The following is a 25,299-nucleotide window of genomic DNA, read 5'->3' as shown; positions in this document are numbered from 1 at the left end:
AAATGTGCCTAGGCCAGTGATGGCGAACCTTTTGAACTCGGCGTGTCAGCATTTTGAAAAACCCTAACTTAACTCTGCTGCCGTGTCACATATAGAAATTTTTTGATATTTGCAACCATAGTAAAACAAAGACTTATATTTTTGATATTTATTTTATATATTTAAATGCCATTTAACAAAGAAAAATCAACCAAAAAAATGAGTTCGCGTGTCACCTCTGACATGCGTGTCATAGGTTCGCCATCACTGGCCTAGGTCATAGTGTATAGCTTGAAAAAGTTTCACAAACCACATACCCATGTATCCACAGATTAGGATTTATACACAGAGATAGGAACGCCTTTTTAAATTGAGTGACGTGCACGTACACAAAGGTAAGCATATTGAAGTGTATAATTTATTGCGCAACCACCACCTCTATCTAGTTCCAGCACATTTTCATCACCCCAAAAGGAAACCCCTGCCCCTTACGCAGTCACTCCACAGCCCTCTCTCCTCCCCGCCTCTGGCAACTGCGAGCTTTCTGTCTCTGGATTTTCAAGTGACATGCTTTTAAATTTCAGAATGTATGGAGGTTCTAACTTATCCTTTTCACTGATTTCTAACTTAATTGTATGCAGTCTTATGATACAGATGTCTGACATTTGTTGAGATGTTTATTTGCTTTGCGCCATACCTAATGTATCATCAGTTTTCATAAGTGTAATGTGATTTTCGGAAACGGTGTATTCACCAGTGGTTGAGTGCAGTGTTCTATGTAAGTCCTGTGCATCAAACTTGTTAATCATGTTGTTCAAAACCTTTATAACTTTGCTGAATATTATGGCTGTTTGATCTATCAATTACTAAGAAAAATGTGCTAAATCTCCCACTCTGATGACGAATTTGTCAATTACTCCCTGAAGTCAGTTTTTGCTTTAGGGATAGACTTTTCAGGCAACAAGAGAGGCATCAACCAAAGCAGAAACCTCAAATGTGCTGTATGTGCAAAAGCACTATTGGCTGCCTCCACCTTTTCGGTCACACTAACCCAGTTTGGTCAAAGTCCTCCCAGGACAAGGTGGTCCTTGCTCTCGCCCTGTCTCCCACCCCTCTATTTTCTTTCCTCCCATTCCAGAAACACATGATTTTTTTAAATTGATTTCATAGAGGAAGGGAGAGGGAGAGAGAGATAGAAACATCAATGATGAGAATCATTGATCGGCTGCCTCCTGCATGCCCCCCACTGGGGATCGAGCCTGCAACCCAGACCTGTGCTCTGACCAGGAACCGAACTGTTACCTTCTGGTTCATAGGTCGACGCCCAACCACTGAGCCACGCCAGCAGGGCAGAAAGACATATATTTAAAATAAGAAAATGAAGATGTTGAGTAAAAATACTCCAGGTCCCTGGAGTTTCCTTATTTCATTTCAGCAATAGAGCCAAAAACTACCTCTAAATTATCGTTTCACTAACTACCATACAACCTCGTAGTTTTCCATTTTCTGCAAGGGTCACTGAGCACCCGGGGCAGGACTGGACCCAGGGTGCACTGGGCCCTCTGGCCTGTCACATCTGGGAGGCTCAGGGCTGTGACGAATTCTGCTCCAGTCCGTGGCGGGTGGAGGGGGGCCGCTGCCATCCCCCGGCTGCTTCACGATGCGTTTCTGTGCCACCATCACCAGAACAGGAAGCATATGTGGGCCCAGCATCTTCATTCCTCATTACCTCCTGCATCTAATACAATTGTCACTTGAAATAATTACTGGCTTTGCCTGGGCGCAAAATTCCATTTTGCTTAGGAGACAGGTTGACGGATGTGCTTTGCAAAAGCAGCACCACGTCTTTCACGCAGCTCGGGCTCATCCCCCTCAGCAGACGGGCCCCGTGCCTTCACATCATTCTTCATCGGGCAAGTGGAGGGGGGCCACGGTTGGAGGGACATCAAGCTCGTTCCTCTGAGTGGGACAACGCCTGGGAGGAGAGACCGCTTCATTTTCATGCAGACATACGTGCCCTTCTCGTGCCCGCACGGACCGAGGGGCCTGGGTTTGCTCAAGTCGGCTTGTGGTGCTCCTACTAATTGGCTGTTTGAAGTGGGCCGCCCGGCTGGCAGCGGCTGGGCTGCGGAATGGCCCTGAGGAGGCTGACTCACTCCTCTCCCCAGGACTGAATGGCCTATTATTTGGAAGGGAGAATGGAGCCAGCCCAGTGTGCCCCAACTTGCTGCGGATGTTGACCTGGGAAGGAGGCCGCTTCTGCAGGGCCTCCCTCCACTTTGAAGAAGTCACTTGCACCTACCTCGGCACAATAAACAGCCTGGGGAGCCTGAGCTGTGTGACTGGTTCCCTTGAGGTCACGGTGATTAACTGGGGTGACAGGTCAGCGGGCAGCCTTTGCAGTGTTTGGGGTTGGTTATCTTACCCCAAGACCCTCATCCTGCACATTTCCCTGAGGCGAGAAATAGTGGCAAAGAAAAGGACTGTGGAGCAGGTCATCACTTGCTGAGTACAGTGGTGATTAATGCTTTAATATTCATTTGTAAAGCATTGGATGCAGCTAGTCCGTCTAGATATATGCCTTGATCATCTAGTACAGCGGTTCTCAACCTGTGGGTCACGACCCCTTTGGCGGTCCAACCACCCTTTCACAGGGGTCGCCTATGACCATTGGAAAACACATATATAATTATATATTGTTTTTGTGATTAATCAGTATGCTTTAATTATGTTCAATTTGTAACAATGAAATTGGGGGTCACCACAGCATGAGGAGCTGTATTAAAGGGCCGCGGCATTAGGAAGGTTGAGAACCACTGCTCTAGTACTAATACTGCCTATGGCAGTGATGGCGAACCTTTCATCACGCATGTCAGAGGTGACACGCGAACTCATTTTTTTGGTTGATTTTTCTTTGTTAAATGGCATTTAAATATATAAAATAAATATCAAAAATATAAATCTTTGTTTTACTATGGTTGCAAATATCAAAAAATTTCTATATGTGACACGGCAGCAGAGTTAAGTTAGGGTTTTTCAAAATGCTGACACGCCAAGCTCAAAAGGTTCGCCATCACTGCCCTATGGGTAACCTTCATTCCCCCCAGAGGTCTAGGCCCAGCCCCCTCCTCACACTGGGGGAGGGTAAGAACGGGAGGAGGTGTTACCCACCTACGTGGGTCAAAGATGAAGATGGGGATATAGGAAGGATGGAGGTGTGAGTCACAATCCAAGATGCTACGGCTCCTCGGCTCCTCGTGTGAGGACTTGTATAGCGATGGCTTTCAGGTAGTCCAGTGTGGAACACAAAGGGACAGAGTCCCCCAAGTCCTGTGGCCTCTGTCTGCCGGTGGTCAGCGAGGAGAACAGTACACCCTCCTGGCAGGCTTTCTGTCAGTGAGGCATTGTTCCAGGCCCTTTACATTTCCATCTGGCAGGACCAGCTGGGAAAAAGGGTGGGTCCAGGTCTGTGCAAGGTCCTCTGAAACACGCTGACCTTGCAGAGAAGACGGTCGGGCTCGGTTTCAAGCTCCTCCTCAGGGGGGTCCAAGGCAGAGCAAAGGAGAGTGTGTGTCACCCCGAGGTCAGCCTCGAAGAATTAGAGAAGCCACTGGCCTGGGCCCCGAGCCTGGCCCTGGTGGGGGACCTTCGGGGCCTCCTCTGGGCAGCCCTTCCTGCTGCACATCTCAGTGAGCTCAGGGACACCCGCCGATCCGGCCCCTGGACTCTGCCTGGCAGGACCGCACTCCCTGCTGGGAGGAATATAAATATGGATGAAACCTGGCATTGTTCAGCAGGGTACGAGCAGAGCGACAACCAGATCCAAAGGATAATATTTTGAAAAGCCACAGGGAGCCCTGCTGCTGTTGAGTTAGGATCGCTCCTCTCTCCGTGATGAAAGGAGCCTCCTGGGTGTTCCCTTCCTTAGAGGCATCCCAGCCTCTCGCCTCCCGCTGCAGCCGGAATGCTCTTCACGGTTTCCAGTGCACTGCATTCCCATTCACCACTCATTCTCCAAGTGAAAGGCGGGATGCACACATCAGCAGCCCCCTGGTCACTGCGGCCCTCGGGGAATTAATGAAGGACGATGCCGCCTGCCCTTCGCGCTCCTCCCGCTCCTGGTGACTAGAGAGGCCAGCGGCTCCTCCGCGTGGGCCAGGCGTCCATCCAGCGTGTCTCGGCCACGGCGCCACGTCTCCTGGGCACATGTAGGGTTGCTTTTCCAGCAGGATCCCGTTTCTCATGGCCGGGGACTGTTTTCCCGTCAGCCCAGTGGTTTCAGCTGGAAGACCCTTGAGTTTGTCTTGTTTTGTTTTGTTTTGTTTTCCTCTTCTCTTTCATTTGTTTTTAGACACCAGTATCAAGCAGCAACACTTACCTGGCCCTTTCCTTATAATAATAGCCCACACTTACACGTTGCTGTTTGTGGGGTGTGTGTGTGTGTGTGTGTGTGCACATTTACTTGTTAAATCTCACAGTAACCCTGGGGTAAGTGCTATTATTATCCAAAGGGTGAAATAAAGGTACAGAGAGGTCAATTAAGTCCCTTAAGGTAACACAGCAAGTAAGTGGCAGAGCCACAGTCTGATCTCAAAAGCATTGGCTCAACATCTATACCTTAGCCACACATCACACCCACAGCCACCCACACATATATCTGTATTTTAGGTCATTGGGGATTTTCTAAATCCGAAATGTGTTCACTGAGATAATTTCCTCCTCATCTTGACTCAGGGTACTTTCCAGGCTGCTTCTGCCTAAAATGACACCTGCGTGACCCTGCTCTCCCCCCGGAAGACAGAGAAGAGCCCACAGCACCCACAGCTCCTGTTTGAACACGAATAGTGACCATCTGGGGCAGGACCTGGGCTCCGGACTAGGTGCTTCATCTGTGCCCTCCCGGGGGAGAAGGTAGACGGTCACCACTGCTGACAAGGTGGAGAGGCGTTGGCATGGTTATTCCGTTTTTCAGATGAGGACTCAGGCTCAGGGAGGATTCTTGGCTTATTCGCTCAGGATCACGCAGACTTTTTTGTTGTTGTTCTTTCTATCTGACTCTGCAAAACTGCAAACTTACGGATTCCCAACGGCTGTTCCTTCTGCCGCACAGCACTGCATCCATGTTGTTCTGCTGGGCGAGGCATTCCCCAAGACGGGGTTCCTTTGCGAGTCATTTCTGATCTCATGGCCAACATATGAATGGAGAGACCCATCCACGGTGAGTCCCAGATCCTAGGTCCTTGGAAGAGCTGGGCAACGTTTTGGCACCAGCAGGAAGCCCGCAATAAAACTGAGTGCCAGAGTGGCATCCGTGGGCATCCTGGCAGTGACCACAGGGACTTCACAACACAGTGAAGCAGCACCGACTGGGGAAGCCACCTGGGAAGCTGCTTTGTCTGGTGGGACAGCGTTTCCAAGTAAGAAAGAGAAAACAATGTCAAAGAAAGCAATCTGCATGGTGAGCACGCACCTCCCGGGCATCCGGCAGCCTGGACACGTCTGCCCTCTGCGCAAAGCCTGGCCCAGGCGCTCTCAGAGAGGGAAGCACGGCGCACCTGATCTTAGAATCAGGGGCTCGGCGGTTTGGAATCAGACTGGGCGCAGGCTCAGCCTCAGTGGGAACAACTGGGTCAGCCTTCAGCCTCTGTTTCATCATCTATAAAATGGGGGAATAACTGCGCCTGTGTCACAGGGCTGCCGTGACAATGAAAGAAGACTCTGTGTGCACGGACCACACAGTGTACACAGCCTCCCCGCTGCATATGCAGGAAGCACTTCACAATAGCAGCTGTGCTCCGTGTCCACCGTGCTCTTGGCCGGCTTCGTCCCTCTAAGCGCCTGCTGCTCCCTCTGAATGCTCTCCCGTCAGGATCCTACTCAATGGCAACCCATTCGAGACCTTTCCTGAACCCACCTCCCCACCCCCAACCACAGCAGCTCGGGTCCACCCACCTGCTTTACGCTGTTCATGGCACCACCGGTACCAGGTGCTATCCTATGTGTTCCTGTGCTTCTTTGTTTATCGTCTGTCTCATTCCAAAGGACATTAGCCCCGTGATGACAGCAACTGTGTTGGATTTTTTGTGCCTAGAGCTGGTCTGCCCTAGGGGTTGGGAGAGGGTACCAAGTAGCTGCCTATTGAAGGCATGTGGGTACAAGGCCACTCTTCTGAGTAGTTTATGATCCATACAGTGACACAGCCTAAAGCTGGACTTTGGGCACAGGAGCTATTGGACATCTGGGGGAAGCCTTGGGTTCCAGAGCTGCCAGTAGAGTGCCCGAGAAGGCCTGACCTACGGAGGCTCTGAGCTGCGGTCCAGGAAGCCCTACAGCCCCAAAGTGCAAAGCAATCCCTGCGCCAGGGGAGGGGATCCCACCTGCTCACTGTTTCATTTGTTCGGAAAATTACAGCCGGAAGCGATGCTGCAACTTTGCAGAAGCTCCCCTCCCCAGAATGAGTGTTTCCGGCCCTTAGTCCTCCCTTCTACTCTCCCTCCAGGATTGTTATTGGTTAGTGAGTGCAACTTCCTTGAGAACTAAAAGCATGTCTTAAAAGTAGCCTGTGGCAATGGGTAGGCAACTGCTTTAAACCCAGGAATTGTCTCTTAATGGCAGCCCACAGCCAGGAGCATGGTTTTCAGTCAGTAAAAGCAAAAGGGAGGTTTGCTCCTGGCTCTACCTGGCTGCCACTCAGGTGCAACCACCTGTGTTCCTCTTGTCATGCCCTGCAGATGGCACCTGGTGGGGGATCAGCATGGGGCATCGTGGACAAAGCGCTGCCTCCTTCCGGCTGCTGCCTGGGGAAGGCCAGAGGAACCGGGGCTCGGAGCAGTAAACATGCTGGCAGCTCCTTGCTGGGGCTCCTGGGACCCCAAGAGAGGGTCAGCTGGGCACAGTAATGCACCTGAGAGCCGTCAGCAGAGACTGACTTAGAGGCGCCTCCAATGGGCATGAAGTTTCTCCAAAGTGCAAAGCTTGTAAATTCTAAGCGCTGTTAGAGCCGGTACTAAGAGACGTGTGGCTTCCCAAAGCCTGCAGAGAGCAGAGAAATGCAGCAAGAGAAAAAGTAAATGAAACAAAATGACAAGTGGCAAAGGGGGAGCATGCTCCTTGAACTCTAGCAATTGGCATATTTCACATTAGAATTTGGTTTCTCTGTATCCACCCTGAGCAGTGACCTTGGCAAGGTAAGGAAGGAGCTGCCTTTGGATCTTAGCGGAAAGGTATTGTCTATGACAGCCGTGGGCAAACTATGTACCCTTTTATGTAATGATGTTTACTTTGAATTTATATTAGTTCACACAAACACTCCATCCATGCTTTTGTTCCGGCCCTCCGGTCCAGTTTAAGAACCCATTGTGGCCCTCGAGTCAAAAAGTTTGCCCACCCCTGGTCTATGATGTAGACAGCATTTCCATGGTAATGTACATGCTACATAATGTAACCATGACTGTGATTCTACTGGATAGGCGGTGCAATCAGTAAGAGCTATAATACCCTGAAGATGAAGATGGGTGCTGGGAGAACCCAAACTGTCATGATGATGCGGTGGGGTGGGCCGAAAGTATGCACTGGAAGTGTCCTGAGCCGCCCCCCAGATATCACAAGTTTGTGGCTCACTATCCCAATTCCCTGGGCAATGTTCAGGTCTCTGGTCGTGGGTGAGATGTTTCTTCTGTTTCTTTTATTTACTTACTAGTGGTCTGGTGCACGAACTTTGTGCATGGGGTAGGGGGTGTCCCTCAGCCTGGCCTGCACCCTCTCCAATCTGGGACCCCTCAGGGAATGTCCGACTGCCAACAGGGGGATCGGGCCTAAACGGGCAGTCCGACATCCCTCTCACAATCCAGGACCGCTGGCTCCTAATTGCTCACCTGCCTGCCAGCCTGATCGCCCCCAAGTGCCCCAACCCCTGCCAACCTGCTTGCCCCCAAATGCCCCCCCTTGCCGGCCTGATCGCCCCTAACTGCCCCTACCCCCCGCTGGCCTGCTCACCCCCACTGCCCCCCCCACCCGCCTGCTCACCCCCAATCCCCCCCTGCCAGCCTGCTCACCCCCAACTGCCACTCCCCCCAGCCCCCGCTGGCCTGCTCACCCCTAACCACCTCTGTCTCAGCCCTGCCACCATGGCTTTGTCCAGAAGGACGTCCAGTCTCCCGGAAGATCTCCGGGTCTAATTAGCATATTACCCTTTTATTAGTATAGATTTTCTGCCCCAACTTGGAGTGTTTCTTAGATAAACATAACTCTTAATGAAAAAAAAACTCTGTTAGGGATTTCCTGGGCAAGGTTGTGGCCTCTCTCTGGACGGCTATACTCTCTGATGGATAAACGAGCTCCCACTGTGGGAAATTAGGGTCCTGTTGTCCTGACCATGCCCTGGGGGCTTGGAGAACTGGATCCATTCCCCAGACACTGGTCCCCACCAGACCGGGCAGTCAGACAGCCCGTGACCACCAGGACCGAGACCTGGCAAGCGGATCTCAGGGCGTGTGGAGGAGCTCCGTGTTGCCACTTCTATTCCCCAAGCAACTCCAGGCGGTGGGATGCTCCCCTGCCTCCTTCAGCGCCTCCCCTCGGGGGAAATAATGGTTCCTACTTTGTGCCCCTCCCCTGAACCCAATACGTCCTTTCACGTGGCACAGCCTTTTGTACTGTGTTGTGGCGGCGGGTTTGCAGGTATGAAAGCCTCTTGGGGACCCATGGGGGCCCTGAGCCTGGCACAGTGCCTGGAACAGACTGGATACTCACTACATGTTTGCTCACTGATTTGTCTAAGGATAGGGAGCAGCCTCTTCCTATAATAAAATGCAGAGAAGTGCATGTGGATCTGAACACGAAATGGGGACAGTGGACACAGAAACCTGGAAAGATGCCTTGGGTCAGGAATGCTGACACAAATGTCCTGATCCCGTCCCCAGGGCAAGGATGGCTCAACTAGAGGGGACTCAGCTTAGCCTGAGCAATGGAGTGCGTGTTCCCTCCTCTTCTGCAGGGTGTGGTGGAACCCTTGGGGACAGGAGGGTAGTCCCAGGAGCCACGCCCCTGCGGAGGGAGGCGAGTGTGTTGGGGAAACCCCTCACGCTCAGCCAGGCCAGGCCTACCTGGAGAGGGGTCACGGCCCACGGAGCTTGAGGAATTCCTTCCTAGCAGCGTGTCAACTGCACTCCTTTCACCAGGATTTTGGCAACGCGGATGGTTTTTGAAAGAGTAGATTTTATTTCATTGAGGACAGAGGGGCATTCAGGCTCCAGGGCCATGGGTGGGTGCCAGGTCTGCCAGCCCAGGGCCCAGGCTGCCTGCTCCACCAGCCGCGCTCTCCCTCCTGGGCCTGGGGAAGGGCGCCCTGCGCACCCTGGGCGGCTGCGCTGCCTGCAGATGAAGGAGAGGGAGACCGATGGAGCCCCGCAGGCACGCCCGCTCGGTGGGAACGCGCAGCCCAGGCATCTGCTCGGGGCAGAAGCTCCGGGGCGCCGTGAGAAAGCCGCCAGGGCCCTGGGTGTGCAGTCAGGGGCGGCTGATGGGCCGGCACTCGCTGCCAGCCGGGGAGCGCGGAACGTTCCTTCACAGAACAGCGAGCCCACCTGGGCGGGGCCTCCACGCAGCTCTCGGGCGGTGCCTTAGCCACGCAGAAGGCCCGCTGTCCATGCAGACGCTCCTCCGTGGAGACGAGCAGGCTGGCCTTGGCCCCTGCCCTCCCCTCTCGTGGGCCTCCCACTGCAGCCTGGGGCTCTTCTGCCGCTGCTGCGGGCCAGTGGTGCGGCCATAACTGTTAGAAGTCTCTCTTGGAACTGGCCGGGAGGAGAAAGGCCCCTTTTAGTGGGGACATGAGTCTTTAGAGCAGTGGTTCTCCACCTTCCTAATGCCACGACCCTTTAATACAGTTCCTCATGTTGTGGTGACCCCCAATTTCATTGTTACAAATTGAACATAATTAAAGCATAGTGATTAATCACAAAAACAATATGTAATTATATATGTGTTTTCCGATGGTCTTAGGCAACCCCTGTGAAAGGGTGGTTGGACCGCCAAAGGGGTCGCGACCCACAGGTTGAGAACCGCTGCTTTAGAGCCTTCATTAAAGTCTCCCAGACAAGCTCCTGTCGAGTGTTGAGGCTTTCTGTCCCACAGGAAGCAAGAAACACATCTGTGGGTTGTGCACAGCAGAGAGCCTGGTGCCTCCGTGCCATTAATCTTATCAACGCCATCATCAAAAAGTCCCTTCTAAGCACCCGATTGCTGTGACACCCAACAAGAGGAAGACTTGGGTGGGAGGCAGCTGAGCTCGAAGGGAGGAGGCCTGGATTCCCACCTCCTCTCTGCCTGTAAGTCGCCCTGTGCCTTAAGCATGGCAGGGTTTCCCTGGCCCCTCGCTAATGCTTCGCTGAGTCATAGATACCACCCTGCCCTTCCACATGTACCCAGCCCATGCCCACGGCAGACAAGGCTCATCGATCACTCCTGTGGAGCCTTAGAACACCGTTAACACCGAGCTCCTGACAGCCAATGCTCACTGGTTTGAAGGGCACTCAAGGTGAAACCTACCTGTCATCATGCCCTAAAGGAATTTTAACCTGAGAATGAAGTTCTGTGCCAAAGGACCAGCCAGGTCACTCAGAGAAAGAATAAAGAAAAGAAAAGAAAGGAAAGGAAAGGAGAGGAGAGGAGAGGAGAGGAGAGGAGAGGAGAGGAGAGGAGAGGAGAGGAGAGGAGAGGAGAGGAGAGGAGAGGAGAGGAGAGGAGAGGAGAGGAGAGGGAAGAAAAGAAAAGAAAAGAAAAGAAAAGAAAAGAAAAGAAAAGAAAAGAAAAGAAAAGAAAAGAAAAAAGAAAAGGAGAGAGGGAGGGAGGGAGCGAGGAAGGAAGGAAAAGAAAGAAAAGGAAGGAAGGAAGGAAGAGAGAAAAGAAAGAAAGGTTAAAAACCAATAAAGTAATAAACCCCCCTAAATGATCTGACTGGCCAGGTAAATGATACATAATTACTAAGCAAAGATATCCTCACTGAATCGTTTTATTTGGGTAGATCGTGGTTACCAGTATTGAAACTCACAAATCAGAAATGCCCTTTCCTTACACACAAGGAGTGTTGGAAGGCAAGGAACATTTAACAGTCCCTTCCTTTCACAGACGAGGAAATGGAAGCCTCAGTGGTTGGAATTTCCTGAAGCCTCACCGTGGTGGTGGCCATTTCGCAAAAGAACCCATGCTGTCCGCTTCCCAGCCCCATGCTCTCCACCCTCTGACTCTATTGTCTTGCTTGGCACGGAAAAAAAAAAGAAAAAAAAAGACAGCTATTTAAGGCACAGGCAATTGATAGTTTTCAATAGTGTCTGTGGTGAAAAGTAACTATCCAATGGCCCCTAACTGAGATCATAAAAAAATAAATTCTGAAACACCCCAGGGAGTGAGAAATGGGATTCAGAACTCCTTCATTCTATTGTAACTCAGCCTCTCCCTGTTTGGATAGCTGGGGAGAGTCACCTCACCCGTTTTTGACCTTGTTTTTCATGCCTGTACAATGGGCTCCAATAATGCTGTCTGTACTTGCCTCCCCAGGATAGAGAAAATAAAAGCACAGTCAGGGAACTTCCTGCCCCAGGAAAACAGCAGTCATCATGAGCAGGTGATAAGCAAGCAGGTAGGGGCTGCCATTCTGGGATCAGTGGCAACACCTGGCAAATGCCAGGATGCGTAGGAAAATGTACCACGGCTCCGGGGTGACACAGGGATTCACACGGGGGTCAGGCAGGCCTCAGAAGTGGTCTTTGTTGAAATGGGAATTTCAAGGAAAGGAAAACCCAGGAGGACCTTCCAAACGATGAAGGACTGCGCCAGGGTCAGCAGGAGGCCCAAGGGGTCCCTCCTTCTCTTTCCGCTTCAGACGCCTGGAGGAGGGTCTGACAGCAGGGGATGGCCCAGCAAGCAATGCTTAATGAGTGTTAACTGGGGAGCAGCTTAAAGCATTAAGGACCAACAGGTAGCCGATTAGCACGCAGGGAGTAGCCCAAACACACCTCCTCCTGATTGCATTCACCTGGGCACCTCACTGGGTGTACCTGACATTGGGAGCCTAGCTTTGTAGCCATATGCCCACCACACCAGGCCTTTGCCATAGCACGTGGCAGTGTGTTCACAGAAAATATCTTTCTAGGACGTGAGTGAAACATGTGCTTCTCCCAGGTCTGGCAGTTTGCCGCACTCCAGCAAAGGAAAGGCTGAACCGGCTTTGTTCTCTTGCTTCAGTGGAGCCCAGATCTGTGGGAAGTCATTCTAGGGAAGAAAGAGGCCTCTGTGTTGGCCACTAGGTGGCGCAAGAGTTCTACCAATGAGACTCCGGCTGGCCCAAGGCCCTGGTAGGGAAACTCTGAGAGGAAATTTGAAGCTTCCAAGAATTTCGAAGCAGGATAGGGTCTTAGAGGTCACCTAGTCCAAACCTATCATCTCAAGGCCAGGTAAGTGATGCTCAGAGAGAGGAAAGATGTTGCCTGGTGTAAATAACTTGTTAATGCAAAACTGGGCATGGAAACCAGGTCCCCTACCTCTGGATCCATCTCACTCAGCCCAGCCACCATGGTTTTCTCTCTCTAGTTATGTGTGTCCCCGATTCTTGGCCACTCCTGAAGCAGGAGGCAGCTCTGGTGTTGAGGATTAGACCCAGAAAAACAGGAAGGGAGTGGAATTGTTAGGTCTCCTCCCCAGTGTTAGGTTCGCTGAAGGAGGAACGCACGAGGCCAGAAGTGATAAGATGACCTATACATTTATTAGGTTACCTACACACCAGATGGGCTGGGCCCCAAAATGGTGCCAGCACACAGGGATGGGGAGTCAGAGATTTTAAAGGGCTCTAGGCAGACTTTTTCGGCGGGGAATTCTCTGGGCGGGATCCTGGACAAGTCCGGAGGGGAGAGGTAATAGTCTTAGCAAATGGAAGGTGTTCTAAGCGAAAGGGAAGGTTGGTGGTGAAGTAGACTAAAGGTCCGTTCCCAGGGAAGAGGGTATCCATTCAATTATTTGATCAGACCTAACACCCAGCCGTGTGGATTGGTCCTCACCGATGACCAAATGTCAGAGAATACCACAAGGTACAGAGAAGTCTCCTGTGATCCTGCCCAGGCTGTGCCTCTAGGGTACGTCGTCCTACGTGGAACTGTAATTGGCCAGATCATAAGGGTCAAAGGCAGGTGGGGATCTTAATGCAAACTCTGCTCTGCTCACCACTCACCAATGTGAGCCGCTCACATCCCCAAGCCTTGGTTTCCTGGCTTACTAAAGCAACATGGCAAAGGGAGGGTCAATTTCTGCCATCAAGTTTTCCAGCCAAGACCACTGGGACCCAGAAAATGAACCTGCCATTGTTTCTATTTTTCTGTTTTTCACATTTTTTTTTTTCACATATGTTCTACCATGTTCCAGAAGGAAAGGAAAGTACAACTGAACAGTAGGGATAGTTTATTACTAGAGATAGAGATCAAGAACTATTTAATGGTAATGATGATTCACTGAACAAAATAGATCCAAAAGTATTTATTAGATGCCAAGTTTGTTTTGATATATGATTCTATTTTATTTGACATTCTATCAACCAGAAGTCACATTTATTTGGCATCTGCATTTTTTCTGCGAAGTAATGATTCCTGTCATTCTATATAAAAGGCCAATATGCTAAGTGTCCAACCATCCAACTGGTCGCTATGACACACACTGACTACCAGCAGGCAGATGCTCAATGCAGGAGCTGCAGAGTTGCAGTGACTTGGCAGTGGAGGTTCTTGGGTGACACACCCAGAAATCAGAGAGGAGGGAGCCCAATTCCTCAAGGGCCACAAGATTCCACCTTCAGCCATGGGTTATATTGTTGCTGGGGCACACTTTCATTTGTGTTCCACACTCTGTACGACAGCAACTTTGCAGAGTGCTCTCTTGCACTCCGGGAGCCCTCGGGGAATGTTGGAGAGCCAGTTTTGCCTAATCCCCACAGGCCAGGCCGAGGGATCCCACCTGCCAGAGGGACCCAGCTCGCTCTGCAGACCATAGGAGGTTGGCTCCAGGGCGTGTTCAGCCCCTCTTGCCCAGTCCCACCCTGACGGCCACCTTCTAATTAATTTCCTTTCAATGTGCATGAATCCATACACCAGGTCACTAGTTTATAATAAATGAGGCATTCACACTAGTGGAAGGTCCAGAGTGCAGGCTGTGCCCTGGTTTGAACTTTTTCTGCCACTTGTGACCTGGGTAACGTTGGGCAATCCTATAACCTCACTAATTTCTATACTTCTCATCTCTGAATTGGAATCACACTTTGATTCTCAACTATCTTACAATGACATAGAAGGCCACCTAGCATGAAGAACTTGCTTCCTAAATACCCTTCTCCAATAAGAGGGACTAGGGCCCTTTTGGAAAAGTGGATGATTATAGGATCAAAGCAAGACAAATCCAGGATAAATCTGGAGCTTTTGGTGTGTCAAATGAGCTAACCTGAAAGGGTCCCCAATGGCCAGAGCTGGAATGATTTGAGCAGCAAAATAATGATAGTATTGAATTATAATTCAAAGAATAAAAGAAATATCCTTAAGTCAATACTGATATAAATAGCAGTAATAGGGGAGAAGGGGCAGATATTCTTTACAGAAGAATTACAATTAATAAATGAGGGAATGAGGATACAATTCATCTTTAGAACACCATAGCTAAGATCCACAAGTGGGCGCTAAAATTAGTGGGCAGAAGTTTGAACAGGTTATTTGAAGGAGGTTAGTGTCAATCTCTACCAAGACGCTTATCAATTGCCAAGGGGACAAATAATCACTTTACAGTGGGAAAACCCAGCAGCCACCACTCTAACAAATGATCAAGGTCAACATCACCAGTGATAAGGCATACTAACATCACGTACCCCCACATATGATAGACTGATATGGGCACATGGCATTCTTCACATTCTTGATAAAAATGCATCATGTCAATCTAGCCATAAGAAAACATCCAACAAACCCAATCTGTGAAATATCCTACAAAAATAACTGAACAGTACTTACTGAAGTGTCAAGGTCATGAAAGACGTGTAAAGACAGGAGCTGTCACAGATTGAAGGAGACCAAAGAGACAGGACCACTAAGTGGAATGTGGGATCCTGGGCTGGAGCCTGGAACAAGAATGAGCATTAGTGTCACTTGCCCAGGGGGCAGTGGGAGATGTGCCAGAAGGAGACTGGCCCAGCCTCCATGTTGTACAAATATTATAACTCTTGCATGTGCCACAATGGGAAAGAGGCAGCACCGAAACTGAGGACCCAGCCGATGGTGGACCTTTCTACTACCCCTCCAGCTTCCATACTGCAGGTTGGCAAAGGGCTAAGCTCAAGACAGAAGACTGTATCAGTTTTAGAATGCTTTAAGTTGCAAAAATCTAATTACTCAGCTGACAATAGCCTAAACCACAGAGTCACTGAATCATCTGACCTGAGGAATAGAGTGAAAAAATAGAATGAGATCACAATGGTCAAGTTGCTAAATTACTTAAAAAAATGAAATAGGTTGAGGCATGAGGGATGCTTCTAATTTTTAAAAAAAATTGTTTTCAATTACAGCTGATATACAATATTATATTAGTTTCAAGTGTGTAACATAGTGATTGGACATTTATATACCTCACGAAGTGATCCCACTAATAAATCTAATACTGCCTGGCACCATACAAGGTTATTACAATTCTAGAGGCCTGATGCACGAAGATTTGTGCAAGAATGGGCCTTCTTTCACCTGGCTGCTGGCACTGCCTTCGCTCCGGCTGGAGCCACCTTTCTGTCTTCGTTCATGCTCGAAGCTGCCTTTCCACCTTCCCACACTTCCCAGAGGCCCAGAGCAGCTGGGGTAGTGTAGAACGCCTATGTCGTCACCATGGTGATGACACAAGCATCCCGCTCCGCCCCACCCCCGGCTGCTCGGTGCCTGTGCATGCAAATTAACCCACCATATTTGTTTGGTTAATTTACATACTCACTTCTGATTGGCTGGTGGGCGTCATGAAGGTACAGTCAATTTGCATTTTTCTCTTTTATTAGTGTAGTCAGGGGTGGGCAAATTCTTTGACTCGAGGGCCACAATGGGTTCTTAAACTGGACCGGAGAGCCGGAACAAAAGCATGGATGGAGTGTTTGTGTGAACTAATATAAATTCAAAGTAAACATCATTACATAAAAGGGTACGGTCTTTTTTTTTTTTAGTTTTATTCATTTCAAACAGGCCGGATCCGGCCCGCGGGCCGTAGTTTGCCCACAGCTGGTGTAGGTTATTGACTATGCTGTACTTCACATCTCCATGACTACTTTTTATAACTGCTAATTTGTACTTCTTAACCCCTTTCACCTTTTTTGTACTTCTTAATTCCTTTCACCTTTTTTATCCATCCCCCTAACTCCCCCTCCATCTGACAACCATCTATTTGTTCTCTGTATCTATTAGTTTGTTCCTGTTTCATTTATTTTATGTTTTAGATTCCACTTATAAGTGAAATGACACAGTATTTGTCTATGTCCATCTGACTTATTTCATTTAGCATAATACCCTGACTTATTTCATTTAGCAACAATTCATTTTGTCACAAATGGCAAGATTTCATTCACTTCTTTTTCTTTTAAATTAATTAATTTATTTTTTAAAAATTCTTTATTGTTGAAAGTATTACATATGTTCCCTTTTTTCCCCCATTGACCTCTGCTAGCCCACCCCCACATCCTAGGCCTGGCCTTCCCACCCCTGTTGTCTCTGTCCATTGGTTCTGCTTATATGCATACAAATTCTTTGGTTGATCTTTTACACCCCCCCCCACACACACACACACACACACACCCAACCTCCCCTGCCTTCCTTCTGGGGTTTGATGGTCTGTTTAATGCTTCTATGTCTCTGAATCTATTTTTGTTCATCAGTTTATATTGTTCATTATGTTACACAAATGAGTGAGATCATGTGATACTTATCTTTCTCTGACTGGCTTATTTCACTTAGCATAATGCTCCCCAGGTCCGTCCATGCTGTTGCAAATGGTTAGAGTTCTTTCTTTTTCATAGCAGTGTAGTATTCCACTGTGTAGATGTGCCACAGTTTTTTAATCCACTCATCTACTGATAGGCACTTAGGCCGTTTCTTAGCTATTGTAAATTGTGCTGCTATGAACATAGGTGTGCATATATTATTTCTAATTAGTGTTTCAGATTTATTGGACTATATTCCTAAAAGTGGAATCACTGGGTCAAATGGGAGTTCCATTTTTAATTTAAAAAATATATATATTTTATTGATTTTTTTACAGAGATGAAGGGAGAGGGATAGAAAGTTAAAAACATCAATGAGAGGAAAACATTGATCAGCTGCCTCCTGCATACCCATTACTAGGGATGTGCCCACAACCAAGGTACATGCCCTTGACCAGAATCGAACCTGGGACCCTTCAGTCCACAGGCCGACACTCTATCCACTGAGCCAAACCAGTTAGGATCATTTTTAATTTTTTGAGGAAACTCCATACTATTTTCCACAAAGGCTGCACCAGTCTGCATTCCCACCAGCAGTGCCCAAGAGTTCCCTTTTCTCCACATTTTTGCCAACACTTGTCGTTTATTGATTTGCTGATGATAGCCATTCTGACAGGTGTGAAGTGATATCTCATTGTCGTTTTGATTTGCATCTCTCGGATGATTAGTGACTTTGAGCATTTTTTCATATGCCTCTTGGCCTTCTGTGTGTCCACTTTTGAGAAGTGTCTATTTAGGTCCTTAGCCCATTTTTTGATTGGATTGTTTATCTTCCTTTTGTTAAGTTGTATGAGTTCCCTATAGATTTTGGAAATTAAATCCTTATCATAAGTAACATTGACAAACATTTTCTCCCATGCAGTGGCTTTCTTGTTATTATGTTGATGGTTTCTTTTGCTGTACGGAAGCTTTTTATTTTGATGTATTCCCATTGTTTATTTTCTCCTTAGTTTCCATTGTGCTAGGAGATGCATTGGTAAACATATTACTACGAGATATGTGTGATATTTTGCTGACTATGGATTTTTCTAAGATTTTTATGGTTTCCCATCATCCATTTCTTCTGTATCTATTCATCTATCAATGGAAACTGAGGCTACTTCCATATCTTGTAAATAATGCTGCAATGAACATAGGGGTGTATATGTCTTTTCAAATTAGTATTTTGGATTTCTTCAAGATAAATACCCAGAATTGGAAAGAATTCTATTCTTGTTTTAACTAGCCTGGGAACTTAACCTTTGACTCTTCCAGGCCTGCATCAATGCCTGCATATACATCAGACCTCCAGACAACCCTCTGATTAGCCACTGAAAGACGGAGGAAAGGATGCTCATGTATTCAGACCACCAGTCATCTAGAGATGACCTCAGAACAATCCAGAAGCTACGAATGCAGGACTGATTCTTCTCAAGGATGTACTTTTTACTCCAAGAACTCTTAGCTTGTCTTTCTTCTTCAGAACACTCTGGATATTGCCTAGATGTGTTTCCAGTTTGCAAACTCTAAGAACCTCAAATAAATCTTTATCATTGACTTCTAGCCAAGGTCGCCAGACTCTTTGAGTTCATTCGACATACCCAGCAGAGAGGCGAGCAGTCCCAGAGTTAGTTGGGCAGTCAGCGATGCAGGGTGTCAGGGAGCACCTCCACCTTCTTCTGGCCTTCCTGTCATGGTGACATGGTTATGGCAGTCCCAAACATCGCATTCTCACATGGCAACACCCAAAGCGGAAAGAGGAATCTCATCCTCTGCCTTTTCTAAAATTGATTTTTAGAGACAGTGGAAGGGAGAGAAAAAGAGAAGCATTGATGTGAGAGTGGAACATGGATCGGCTGTCTCCAGCACGCCCCCTACCAGAGATCAAGCCCACAACCTGGGCATGTGCCCTGACCAAGAATCAACCAGCAACCTTTTGGTGCATGGGACTAACGAAGATCCAACCAACTGAGCCACAGTGGCCAGGGCTCCTCCCATGCCTTTTATGATCGAGGAAATTACATTCCCAACTTCCCCGGCAGACTTCATTTCTATCTGCAAAGGAGAATGGGAAAGCACGTGTCTGGTAAACTCAACTTCTAGTTTCAGGCAGGCCAGGAAGATGGGGTTGGAAATGTACTATTTTTATCTCCCACTTAAAGACAAGGAAGCTAGATGTGAGGAGGTTAAAGTTATACTTGCCCAAGTCACACAGTTGGAAATGACAGAATTCAGATAAAAATTCAGGAAGGTCTGATCTTGAGCCCAGATTCCACACACCTCTGGATGCCTCCCTCACCTGCTGTACAGACTGCATCAAGTTTAACAGCTTGCCCATTCGTTGTATTTCCTGGCTCTTCCCATTAACCTTCCATTGAGATTCAATATTGTAAATTCTTTCCATCAGGCAAAGAGGCACGTGCAGAGTCTGCCCAGCATAGCAAGAGAACTGAAGCTACCATTGAGATAATAGAACTCCTAGGGAGGAGTGGTGATGGAGGCATTTGTGTGGACTAGGCAATGCAGTGAAATGTTCAGCAGAGTAGCTGGAACGCTATCAGTCAGACAGGGACGGCTGATGAATGCTTGCTGTTCAGTAGCATTTTTGCCATGGAAATAAAGTTCAAGGGAAAGGTCAGTTCTCAGTCATCCAACAGACCTGTAATGTACCTTGAGCATGGTGCAATTTCAGTGATTTCTCTCCATGATTTTAAATGCTGTTCTCATTGAAAAATGGATTTTAATTTCTGACAGGTTATGCTAGGACTCAAATGCTCCTCGTTGTCATGGTGATTCAAGGGCTTCTTCTAGCAAGTGAGTGAGGAAGCGTGGGTGGGGGAAATAATTTTTTAACTCTACATGTGTGGAGCCCCAGGTAGGGAGCCAAGCTTGAGGTATAACAGAGAAGAATTATGCCTCGGGGGACCTGGACTCATGGGTGTGGGCAGAGAGGGTCCAAGCTCCAGGTGAATGTGTCTACCCAGAGGGCCAGGCTGTCCCAGAGCTGCAGCTCAGGAACCAGGGAGACAGTTAGCCAGATGAGACCAGGGGATAAAGTAGTGGAGTAAAGAAATGCTACTCAATCTAACTGGTAAAGAGCACCGCCAGCTCCCAGTGCCCTGGCTCAACGTCACCCTGACTCCTGAGCTGTTTGCTCCTGAGGCAGCCTGGCATTTCTGCCCCGCTGGATGCTGAGATTAGACTGTAGGGGATGTGGTAGGCAGAATGATGGCTCTCCTTAAACACCCAGTCCTAACCCCAGGAACCTGTAAATATGTTGCCTTACATGGCAAAAGGACTTGGCAGATGAGATTAAGGCTATTATTTATTTTTAAATTTTTATTTTTATTGGTTTGAGAGAGAGAAACATCAATTTGTTGTCCCACTCATTTATATATTCACTAGAGGCCTGGTGCACGAAATTTGTGCACAGGGTGAGGGGGGGGACGGTGTCCCCTCAGCCCAGCCTGCACCCTCTCTAATCCAGGACCCCTTGAGGGATGTCTGACTGCCGATTTAGGCCTGATCCCTGGGATCGGGCCTAAACCGGCAGTCGGACATCCCTCTCACAATCCTGGACTGCTGGCTCCTAATCGCTCATCTACCTGCCTGCCTGGTCGCCCCTAACTTTCCCCCTGCCGGCCTGGTCGCTCCCAACTGCCCCCTCAGCTGGCCTGTTTGTTCAGTCATTTGGTCGTTCCTCACTAACCCCTCTGCCGGACTGGTTGTAGGCAGCCATCTTGTGAGGGTTAACTTGCATATTACTTCTTTATTATATAGGATTGGTTTCTTCTTATATGTGCCCTGACCAGAGAACAAACCCACAACCAACAAAGCTACCCAGCCAGGCCGAGGTTAAGGATTTTTAAATGGGGAGCTTGTCCTGGGTTACTCTGATGGGTCCAATGCAATTACCAGGGTCCTTATGGGAAAAGGCAGGGGCAGCAAGGGCCGAGACAGGTTTGAAGATGCTCTAATGCTGACTTTGAAGACGGAGGAAGGAGCATGGGCCCAGGTCTGGAGGCAGCTTTTTGCAGCTGAAACACAAGGAACTGGATTCTCCCTCGGTCTGCAGAAGGGACCCAGCCCTGACGACGCCCTGATTTTAGCCAAATAAGACGCGTTTTGGACTCATTACGTCCAGAACTGTCAGAGAATAAATGTGTTTTGTTTGAAGCCCCTCAGTCTGGGGCAGCAGCCATAGGACTCTAATACACAGTGGTGGACGTGGGCGCCCAGGTGAGTGCAGACAAGGATGAGGTGGTCCAGGTGGGAGGACACAGGTGGGAGGACACGTCCAGCAGCCCAGGCTCTCTGTGCTCCCCTCCATTACAGGCTACATCTGTTAGCTATTCTCACCACCCCAGGCCCCTCCCGAAAGCCGGTGCAAGACTCCTGTTTGGAGCTCATCGCCCACATCTAGTCTCCGCGCTAGACATACACAAAACAACTTCTTTCCGGGCAAAGGGCTGATGACTAGCCCTTGATTTCAGGGGCTGCAGCCCATCTCCTGGGCCCCAAATGACCCCAATGTGTTTCTCTTCCCAAGTGTTTTCCTTGTTCTGTTTTAAATGACTGGGCAGTGGTACTGCTTGCTCAATCAGGCTTCCTTGGGAGTCTCGGTTCATTACATCCATTAGCACTTCCTGCTCCTTCCCGGCAGGGGACCTGCAGAAGCGTCAGTTCAAATGGCGGCCGCCTCCCTGAGGGCAGCGCTGGAGCCCTGGCTCCGTTCTCCTTCCCTCCCTGTCCCTGGCAGCAAGAATCCCAGGCTGCCTCTCTGCCTTGTGAGCCGTACTTTCCTTCCAGCCAGAGAAACCCTGTGGCCTTGGGCATCACAAGGATTGCATTCCTTTGCAGTGGTTCTTCCCTGATGAAAAAGATAATCACCTTTAAAAGCTATAAAGAACTTGGAAAAAACACCCAGAGAGTATAAAACCTGCTTTTAGCAGTAACTCAGGAGGCTTCCTTGTTTTCCCCGGAGTTGACTGTGATCACAAGACGCGGAGTGGACTGCCCCCTCGGGTGAGAAGCCTCATTAGGGACGTCTGAACAAAGACAGGGGACCTGTGTGCGCTTCAGACGTCTGCAAATTTCCCCGCTGCAGGCGGGCACCCGATCCATTAAGGACGGGAAGAGGTATAGTTGGTCTTTTACAAGAGCATCTGCTTCCCAAATGGCTGGATGAAAATCAGACTGTGCTTCACTGTGAAGCGTCCAGAACACGGTACTAATTGAATGTAGAAGACAGCATTAGGCAGGATTAGTTGTGCAGAAAATCATCAGCATTTGAGGCTCAGATACTGAGAACTAAGCTTACACATCATAATAATGCTTCAATAATTCCAAAAATCCAGCTGCATTTTTGTTTTTAAGAACTTTTTTTTTTTCTCATTATCTAGCCAGAGCTATGAATAATAGGAACTTTTATACAAGTGCAAGCTCGGTATGGGTCCAATGTGAAGTTAATTGGAAGGACAATGGACAGCTGAAAAACTGGCTCAGAACACCAAAATATATTATTGTATTACAAAAACTCATCAACATCCAAGACTATATTACACTCACAACAACAATGAACGCATGTGCCCTTTGGAAGCTTCTAGTGAAACAACGGCAAAATAATGTGCGTGCTGCCACCCCTTCCTGTTGAGACAGGCGAGTAAGCCAGGAAAAGTGCACTAGGGAAACTGATTAAAGCCCCGGTGTTGGCAAATGGGGTCGATACGGTTGTCACTGGAGGGGCAGTCAGTGGGCTGACTGACTGAATGATGTAATGTTTATAGAACACCTAGTGCAGACCTGTTCTTGGGTCACAAACTGCTTATCTGTGTTTCCAGATGCTGCAGTTCAGGCCTGAGACGTTACCACTCACCCCTGAAGGGTCTCTGAGAAAGCTGGGGGGCGGGGGAAGAGGAGGAAATGACATGGGAGGACTGGGCTAAGGGTGGAAGGGGAGAACTATCATTTATTAATGATGTCAATGAGCCAGGCACAGTGCCAGAAACTTTGACATCTCACTTAGATATCTCTCTATTTCTCTCAAACCCAAGGAGGCCGGCAGTTGTCCTTCAGGTGACCTTCAGCAGTGCCGGCTGTCGGTTACACACCACTGCCAGAAATGGGTTGTAAATTGCACGCTGTGTTCCTTTGTTTATCTTTGCAATATGCACACTGCTAGAGGACGTAAATCATGTGCAGTAATGAATTTCCTTTCTATAAAAGAGGTTAACAACATTTCCTACTTGATAGTGCGCTCATGAGAATGACATGAGGCAACGCACCTAAGACTCAGAAGTCTGCCACACAGCACCCACTCGGAGTTTCCTTTTACCCTGCAATTGCTCTAGTGATGATGATTGATGCTGTTTTGGTTTATTTAGAGTTACATGTTTTGTTTCCTTTTCAAAATGAAGCTAATTTTCTTCAGTTAACAGAAGTAATACATGAAAAACATAAAATACAGACCAACAATAAATAATATTTAACATATTTAATATGCTAGCTAGATTATTTTAGCTCCTTTTGGATACATGTGCCCATACATACAAGCACACACACACACACACACTAAATGTGTTTCCAAAACACATTTGAAGCTATCAAAAATTTATTTAACCCAGAAAGCAGTCATTCATTTAACCACTCACTCACTTAGCAAGTAAAAGTGATGGAGAACTTGCCGTGCCTGGGACTGGATAAGACCTTGAGCAAAGCCGTGCCGCCTCCCAGAGCTCTCAGGTGCTTGCACAGCTTGAAAGGAGTGAGTCTGTGAAGCATGGGGAGACACAACCCTGGCTGGCAGGAGGCAGAGCTGGCCTGCGGCTTCTTCATGGCAAATTCTTTTCTCAGGAACCTGAGGGTAGGGATGTCCCTGCCCCTCCTCCCCGTATGCACTCCTTCCTGCATCCCTCCCCTCCCCAGCACACACATTGGCCAAGGTGGTGGGACACCCATGGCTCCAATAACTTTGTGAGATTTGGGGGGTTTTGTGAAAACAAAGATCTTAATTTTTAATAGGGAAACACAACTGTCTCAGCTAAAACAAACAAACACTCTCATTCACTGATTAACTATGAGCAAAGCCATAGGAGTACTATTTGCTGCTGGCAATCAACCAGACTTAATCCATTGGGTGGCCACAGCCAGCACTTGGACCCAGCCGTGTTCAGGAAAAATGTGGGTACTCCAAACTTCCACCATGACTGCCAGCAAGCTCCGCACAGTTGCCAGGAAGGAGTGGTGGGTGTGTATTGTTTATGTTCTTCATTCAAAACAAACTCAACAAAGAACAAACCTTCCCTTCTGTGGGCAACGTTAGCAGCTCCCACGCAGTGCTCCAGAGCTTTCTGCGGAGGCGTGGGCTGGGCGCTCAGTGTGCTTGTAGGTGCGGTCTGCAGCCATCTCTTCACTCCCAGCTGAATTCTCCCTGGGAAACGGGGCCTCAGGGAGGAGAGGGGGCATGTGCCCGTTTCGTGATGGAGGATACATGCCCATCCAGGCTGCCACTCATTGAACCCGTGACCCAAGTCCATTCTCCAGGGGGAGTGTGAGATTATGTGTGTGAGGAAGAAGGAAGGTGAAGGGCAGGGGTGTAAAGAGAAGGAGGAAGGCTGAGCAGGGACCGGAAGCTTAGACACACAAAGTGAGGCTACTTGTAGCTTCCTGACCATAATTTAACTCTAAAAGGAATTGTGATAGTTCTAGTTGTGCGGACTAAAATGTATTAATACGTTTCCTCCCACCGTCTAAGTTCTTCCAGCTGGGCCAATAAGCAAATTAACAGAGATGGATTAACAGGAGAAAATCAGTTTAATACATGAGCCTGGGAAGTTCACATAGAGATGATAAATGCATGAAAAGTCCAAAGACAGTGAGGCAACATTGAGTATACAAGACATTTTGGACAAAGGAGAGAGTGGGGTGCAGGGTATCAGATTTCAGAGGTGAAAATGGGCAATTTACAGGGAGCCCAGGAACAGCTGAACACACTTGGTAGGAAAATCCCTGTTGGGAGACTCAGAAACAGTGAGGCACGGGGAGTGTGTAGCTACCAGGCACCCGCCTGAAGCCTTCTGTGTACCACACAATTCAAATTAGGCCACTGGAGCATCTGAAGGTCTACTTCCTCAAGCAAGTTTCTCTGTCTGAATCTCTTGGGTAGGAAAGGGGGAGGGGGCGGTCAAAGGTTCTTTCTGAGCCTTTTGTTTCTTAATAAACAGCTTAAAATCAATATCCCCCAAAGCAGCTTCCCATGGCAGAACTTTGGCCCCGTCATAGCCTCTCTCACAGATGCTTATGCAAACAGC

The 25,299-nt window shown here is 48.5% G+C and overlaps 1 long non-coding RNA gene across 3 annotated transcripts in view; it reads right to left on the bottom strand.

Moving 5' to 3' along the window:
- LOC118676952 overlaps window positions 1-23,739 on the bottom strand; it is a 29,000-nt gene extending 5,261 nt beyond the window's left edge. The window contains exons 1-2 of one of the 3 annotated variants that reach the window (XR_004974266.1): window positions 23,645-23,739; window positions 15,015-15,121 (exon numbers count right to left, since the gene is read on the bottom strand). This is a non-coding gene — a long non-coding RNA (uncharacterized LOC118676952). Of the gene's footprint in view, window positions 1-15,014; window positions 15,122-15,978; window positions 16,034-18,591; window positions 18,767-23,644 lie in introns of those variants that run through there. The other 2 variants (XR_004974268.1, XR_004974267.1) reach the window with 2 other exon arrangements.
- Between the last annotated feature and the right edge of the window lie 1,560 nt (window positions 23,740-25,299).

The sequence above is a fragment of the Myotis myotis genome, unplaced genomic scaffold (genome assembly GCF_014108235.1).
Source record: "Myotis myotis isolate mMyoMyo1 unplaced genomic scaffold, mMyoMyo1.p scaffold_m19_p_2, whole genome shotgun sequence".
NCBI lineage: Eukaryota > Metazoa > Chordata > Mammalia > Chiroptera > Vespertilionidae > Myotis > Myotis myotis.
This window is presented reverse-complemented; position numbering and strand designations above follow the sequence as displayed.